The sequence below is a fragment of the Protopterus annectens genome, chromosome 8.part0 (assembly GCF_019279795.1).
Source record: "Protopterus annectens isolate FY-2018-M chromosome 8.part0, PAN1.0, whole genome shotgun sequence".
Classification (NCBI taxonomy): Eukaryota; Metazoa; Chordata; order Ceratodontiformes; family Protopteridae; genus Protopterus; species Protopterus annectens.
This window is the reverse complement of record NC_056741.1, coordinates 990762749-990770728: the sequence shown is the minus strand read 5'-3', so window position 1 is coordinate 990770728 and position 7980 is coordinate 990762749.

The following is a 7980-nucleotide window of genomic DNA, read 5'->3' as shown; positions in this document are numbered from 1 at the left end:
ATATTTCAGTTAACCTTAAAAACTTGGACAATTTACTAGTAAAATTGAAAAAGACTCAGTTAGAGATATCCTACTTTCATGAATGTCTCTAACTCAAAATAGTCCCTAAAGGCTTACGCCATTATCAATATCCTACTGGTTTAGCTGTTAATTCATTATTTCATAAAGATCTACTTGCTTTGTTTGACCGTCAGGGCTTTGAACTACTTGATTTAATGATTAAACACTACTCTTTACTGGTTGAATCTTTAAGTAAACAAGTGACAGAACTGGATGAACTCATTAGGCTTGATTCAGAGTTCCTCTGATATAAATACTACTATAGCAGGATCTTTTCAATATTGAGCAATATCTTACCAAACTTAAAAACAACAAAGTTAAGAAAACTGACAGAGACATCAAGGCCTACAAAGAAGAGACTGCGTATCCTAAGCCTTCACCAGTACAAGGCTGGCATGGTCCAGCTAGACATGTACAACATGCTTCAGGCTATAGTGTTCCATCATCTAATATAAATTCATCTCAATGTACTGACACTTTCAATGCTCCTGCTGAATGTTCAGATGATACATCTCAGATTGAGCTCAGTATGATTGAGGCTTCACAGAACAATAATAAGATTGGCCACTACAACTTGAGGTCTAATGACCCCAAGTTTTTAGGGTCAAGACCAAAACAACAGACAGGACAATTCAACCAGAGAAACAAGCAGAAACTCAGATAGCCGTAGTTCAACATCTGAGTGATAACAGTTCAACTGAAAATTGTTGTACATCTTGTATGTTTGATGTAAATGTTCCATCTGTACATTTTGATTCTAGTTGTGAGCCTTGGTCTTTAGAATTGATAGACACACAAAATAGTGATTCCTTTATGGTGGATGGTAACGGTAGTATAGACAATACTCATGTTATATTAAATAATGAGGATGGGGATTTTAAGTTGTATAATTTCTCTACAGTTGCTATTACACCCAAATTGGTTGAGTTACTATCAAAGGGGTATATGTATGTCCCAGCTCAAAAACTGAATTTGGTTAAAACAATTATTGACTTAAAACTATATGTTAGGAAACTCAATTCAAACCTAATGCTGGGGAGTATTTATCTCCTTGACAGTAACAATTTCAGGATTCCCAGTGTCTACAATCCCCCTCTCCATCCACTATTACAGGTCTTAGAATTAGTGTGTGAACTGGACATTCATCAAAGGTTTCAAACAATACAGCGAAATCCAATTCCCAACGTAGAAACAAAAAAAGAAAAGGAATGTCCAGATTTAATTAAACTCCACGATATTCATTTTTGTAAACCCGACAAGGAAGGGGGGGTTGGTTGTTTTTGATGGCGTGGACTATAAAGAAAGGATGTTCTGTTTACTTGATAGTCTCTCTTATTCAATCAGTTCACGCTCTGATACCAACAAGGCCTATAACAGCATTAAGAACTCCCTAGAGGAAATGTATATTATGGTTAGAATTACACAGAACACCTATAACTATTTGTCAGCAGTTTAACCCAGATTTCCTTGTTTGTTTGGGATTCCCAAGATTCACAAGGATTTAAACAACCCCCCTATGAGACCCCTAGTTGATGGTCGGGGTTCTCCTACCTACCCCTGTGCGAAAGTCGTGGACAACATTCTACAGAAATATCTGGTCAACATCACCCACATTTGCAAAGATTCTTGGTCATTCCTTGATAAAGTCAACAACATAGATTTTGATGCAAGGTATAATTTTCTTACCATCGACATCAAAGATCTTTATACTTGTATTCCACACGATATAGCCTTAGACTGGGTTGATCAAATGTTAAGATTCCATGGTAGTTCTAGAAATGAGTTGGATATGGTTCGTGAACTGTTGGATTTAGTTTTAAGTAATAATTTCTTCATGTTTGGAGACAATTTCTACTTACAAAAAATTGGGGTAGCGATGGGCTTCCCTTGTGGCGCAAGTGTTGCTAATATGGTCATGGCCCAGTGGGAACATCTTTATGTCCTTAACAATTCTCATTTTAAAGACAAGTTAATCTTTTACACTCGCTATCTGGATGATATTTTCATCTTATTACATGGAGACCAAACTACTAGCGACACATTGGCTGATTACTTTAATACAACTACTCAGTTTTTGAAATTCACCTCCACTTTCCACAGCTTACCTTGACATTTTATTATCTAAGGATATTTTTTCTCAAAAATACACAGCTAACATTTATAGAAAGATCACTCACTTATTCCAACTCATTTCTACATTTCTCCAGTTGTCACCCACTTTACCAGAAATGAGCTACAGTTAAAGGACAACTGGTCAGGGCAGCCCGTATTTTTACATTAGATAGTGATTTCCATGTTGAATGCAGACACTTGAGAAGCATGTTTTTACATCGTGGGTATCGAGATAATATGTTTGATGCAATTATAGATGAAGTGACTTCCAAGCGCCTGCGACGTTTTTATAAACCAATCTTGAACAGAGCACATTTCCCTCTTAATGAAGAAGAGGATCTAGTTGTTGAGCCTGTGAATGATTCTAAGGTCATACATTCACTTGAGAGATCATGTGCTACTTTTATAACAACTTACAACCTCAACAGTAGTGAATGTTTTCAGGTTTTGTGTAAAAACTGGGATTTATTTAAGAGTGACAACAATTTTATCAGAAACTAGGTGACCACCCTGTTGTTACATACAAAAGAGCTAGGAATCTTAAAGCTTTTTTTGAACAACATCATACTCGAATGGTAAGGACAGCTGGCATGTATAAATGCCAGGCTTGTAATTATTGTCAGCATGTCATTGAATTTAATAGATTCAAAGTCCATGACCATGAATACCAGCTGAAGTTGAGGGCAAATTGTAACTCCAAAATGGTGATCTACCTAGCCAAGTGCCAGTTCTGTTTCGCTTTTTATATAGGCAAAATAGAGCAATATATTCGTGATCGTATATATGAACACACGTATGCAATTAGGAAACAAAAACTTGAAAATGTCCTAGCCAAACATATCTCGGTGCACCCTGACCACATGTTCAAGTTTATAGTCATTGACCAAGTACTTCAAGACCCTAGGGGAGGTCCGACGCCTCTTAAGTTAGAAGAATTAGAGTTGTACTGGCAAATCAGGTTAAATGCTTATAATGCACCTGGTTTGAATGAAAGTTGCTCACTAAGTAGTATTCTTAAACTTAATAGTCTCAATAGGTAACCTTCTCCAAGTTATAGTTTATGGATATATGTTTTGTTTCCCTTATTATGACAGTTCATAATATGCTGTTAGAGCATTATATTCATAAGTATATTGTGAGTGAGTCTTCATGTATTTAGTTCATTACAAAGTGCTTTTTAAACACTAGTTTATTTTTACATTTATTTTTACATACATTTTTTTAATTTTAATTCATAAGCTTTTATTATTGAAGGTTCTTTTGTTAGTTAGAGTAGCGGTGCTTTGTTATTATTCTCATTTTCGTAGTACATAGTTATACTTGCCTTCCTAAATCTGTACTGTTTGAAATGAGTGATTTCACTTTAAGTATTTAATTGGATAATTGAATGACTTTTTGCAGTTATATTTAAACTCTTTTTACGTGCTGTGGTTTTTATCTGAAGAAGTTTGTTCACTGTAATAAACGAAAAGCGCTTCATCTGATCTGATTACAAGTGTTGTATTTATTGGTGCTGCAGTGTAGTTTCTTCCCTGTCTTTTTGGATTTACAGTTTGTTTTTTGTCTGTTTGTATTATTAGTACAATGAAAAGTGCTAAGTTTTTAATATCGCTGGTGGTCTGGTATATGATGTATTAGTAAATGATGGACAAGTCAGTAAACTTTTGCAAAGCTCTTCCATGCAAATTGATCAAGCAGTGATTGTGCTTGATGAACTGAAAAGGTTTTTAACAGAATACAGGGCCACAGGGTACAAAAATGCAAAAGTGACTGCTACTGAGCTAGCTGAAGCACTGGAAGTAGAATTGAAATTTCTGGACGCAAATGAGGCAAGCCTCACGAAAAAGAGGGATTGCTTTTTGGTTATGAGGCACTGTCTAACTGGTCCTGAACAGAAAGTCATCTTTCAGCACTCTTGTTGATGTTGCACTGTCATCTGTGAAGTACAGGTTCACTCAGCTTGCAGCACAGTGCTACTTTTAGTGTTCCTCTACAACAGACAGGAACTCTTGGCAGTTACTGATAAGATATTTCTGTTCTGTAAAGACTTGCATATTCTTTTAACCCACAATGACTCTGCTGATATTGATGCAGTAGAGCTCTATGAGGAATTAAACCCTTTGCCACATTATTCCAAAGGGCTTGTCAGTGCTGGATGTCCTTAATGTAATGAAAAAGAGAGGATTAGCGGAGATATTCCCACAGATAGTGGTAGCTCTACACATTTTGTTGACACTGCCAGTGATAGTTGCATCTGGGGAGAGAAGCGTCTCCAATACTACAGCTAATAATGTATTTAAGAAGTATTATGTGATAAGATAGACTTGTAGGCTTGGCTATGATTTCAATTAATGAGATATCTTGCCAAATAGACTATGCTGATATAATTGGTAGATTTGCTCAGTGCAAGGCACGATAAGTGAAGCTTTAGTAAGTAGCTCGGTACTGAATGAACAGTGTACAAATTATGCATGATTTCACATCTGATGTACCCTGTAGTCAAGATTCTACAGTGGAAGGCATAACAACTGTGGACTATGCCAGAGTTCCTGTAGGGAAGCACTACAGCAAAGTTGGTAGGGAAGTACTGTCAGCTGGGCACTATTCTCTACTACTGTAACTGGCTGACCTGAATGACTATAACAAAGCTGAACCCTGCTCTTGCATCTGCTAATGTTTCATCATGTAAATATTGAATATCAAAGTAAATATTGTGGGAAGAAATAGCTAGGGAATTGTTTATGGCTAGGCTTGTATAGGCCCTAGTGTCGATAGGTTCATAGCCGATGAACCTATGTGTAATGAAGGTGTAGTTGCATAACGCCAATAGAGTCAGTTCCAGTCTTTAATCAATTATCATGATACAGTATCTTTACCAGGAAATGTGCCATTTGAAACCTGTTAAATGACTCCAGTAGACATGACAGTTTGTTCAAGTGTAACATATAGAAATGTACATCTAATGGCAGCAGTGGAATAAAATCTGACAATATTACAATGTCTGAGGCATGAAATGAACCAGCTAAATGAATGTGTCTTGAAATTATTCAAGTGGACCTGGCAGTGTGGCAAGTTAAACATTTAAATTGCCAAACATATAGAAATGTGTCTAGTAGCCAGCAATAAAATAAAATCTGACAATATTTCAATGTCTTTAACATGAACTGTGCCTAAATTACTCAAGCAGACTGGACACTTTGTACAAGTTAAACATTTATTGTAAAGTATTGCTTAATAATTAGTGGACCGGAGTTTCTGCTGTAGCAACCCCTAATCGGGAAAAAGCCGAAAGACACAACATTGCTTATAGAAATGCATGTCTAGCAGTGGATAAAATCTGACAAATTTTGATGTCTAACATGGTGTGCCAACTGAAATCTAATGTCTTCAATTTGTGGACCTGACAGTTTGTACAAGTTCAACCCTTTACTGTTGAACACTGCTTATAGAAATGTACATCTAGTAGCCAGCAAACGAATACTTGAATGACAATTGTCGATGTCTTTCACATGAAGTGTGACAATTCAAGTGCACCTGACAGTTTATACAAGTGTCGAACATTGCATATAGAAATGTACATGTAATGGGCAGCAATGGAATAAAGTCATCTGACAATATTAATTTCGAGTATGAACTGTGTAAACTAAATGAATGTCTGTCTAGTAGCCAGCAATTAAATAAAATCTGACAATATTTCAATGTCTTTAGCATTAATTGTGCCAACTGAAACCTATTTTCAAATTAGTCAACCAGACCTGACAATTTGTACAAGTGTAGCATTTTACTGTCAAAGATTGCATATAGAAATGTACTTGACACAGTAATGGTATAAAATCATTTGACAATATCACAATGTGTCTCATCATAAATATGTCTTCAAATTACTCGAGTGGACCTGATAGTTTTACAGAACAGGTGTACTGTTTCCAGTTGAGTTTAAAGGTACCACATCCGTCTGTAACCCATAATGGATAAGAAACATTGCCAATACAATTCGGGTCTATATCAGAGCATCGAAGTTTGAAAACTTTGAATGTTCTAATATCGACCCGTTTTAATTGAAAGCTAAAAATAGCAAAGCTGCAGAACACCAAATTCTTTCCTAGGGAAATAATTTGGTTGGCCGGTTCTGTGGCTTTGCTATTTTCAGCACTGTGGTGGAGATTTATGGGTCGGGTTCAGGTAAGTGTGCAACTGTGTGGTTGTTAGGATTAGGGCGCGGGTTAGGTGAGTTAGAGTTAGGGAGTGGGTTAGGTGAATTAGGTTTAGGGACAGGTTAAGTGAGTTAGGGTTAGGGCGCATGTTAGGTGAGTGTGCGATAGTGACAGACCTTAGGGTTAGGGTTTGGGTTAAGGTAAGTGGATAGATAGTAGTGTATGTATAGTTTAGTGTATGTGTGCGTATTGATGTTTTTTAGGTGTGGTTCTGTTGTGCGTATATGTTTCGGGAATAGCAATTTTTTTCCCAAGGAAAAAAATCGCTGTTCTGAATGTTCGATATTATGTGGTTTAGATATTTTAGGTTTGATGAAATAGCATTCGCTATTTTCATCATTCGATAATGTGATATACATGCTACAATTCTGAGAAATCCGTTTGCTTCTAAGTTGTATGCAAAGTTCAAGATGACAGTCACTGTAATAGTAACACTGCTTTCCTTTTTGGCCTTTGGGTCAGCATACAGCTGCAGCACCATCACATCACAATGTGTAGCTGTCTTTGAAGTATGTGGACTTGATGGCTGACCTGTGAAGAGCATGAAGCACATCAGGGTATATAGTAATGTGTTAATGTAGAGCTGATGCTACACTAGACCAAATGAGAACTTCTACACGTAAACATCAGTGCAACTTGCAAAAAGAAGTTAATACTGTCTTTCATGCCTGTAGATAAACTCTACACTAGCAACAGATGAAGCAGATTTATTAAGGAGAATTCAGCCTTCAATTGCTTAACTACACTACAAGGTGTCACAGTATGATTGTTTTTTTCCATGCATTTAAACATTGACAGAACTGGAGTGGGTTTTGTGGGAGTGGCTCAAATAGGGGTGTTCCTCGAGTACGGTGTGGGTGGGGCTTAAGGGGCACCAGAGCAGTACTTCCCTAGGATGCCATTTCAGCTAAGGCCGGCCCTGTTTCTATTTATGTATATTGGTATGTACATAACATTCAGAGACCAGATGGCTGTGGCCATGCTCTTCTTTGACCAGAAGCCATGTTGTTTTGTTTTCTTAACATAAAGTGGTATTTAGTAATATATTCTGTGAGTTTACTACAACTCACCATTGTATTGTCCATCCCCTTTACACTTGCTAGAACTTTATCTCAGGTTTTTTTGCTATGTCTCTCATTTTTATCTTGTGAACCTTTGCCAGATGCTAACATTTTCCTGCTGCCTTCTTACACACACAAACTTAAATGCGTATGCATGTATATATATATATATATATATATATATATATATATATATATATATATATATATATATATATATAGTTTGGGTTTCATATTTTAATTCTTTCACTTCTGTTGATATATCCCTTCATCAACTTTTGACTGCTAGCTAGCTCCTTGTTTTCCTCTGTTCACACCTGACCCCCCCCGTTGTACTTTTAGTATTGTCTTCTAGTCTCATTCCTTTCTGCTTTTTCTCATATCTGTCACCTGTATGTGTTTTCATGATATTCATCCTTCACTTCTCCATTTTCTTCATATATATATATATATATATATATACATCACTGCACTTTCTTAGTTGTTAAATGACTCACATGTATCTCTTTCCCTTAATATATATTCTTCATTAC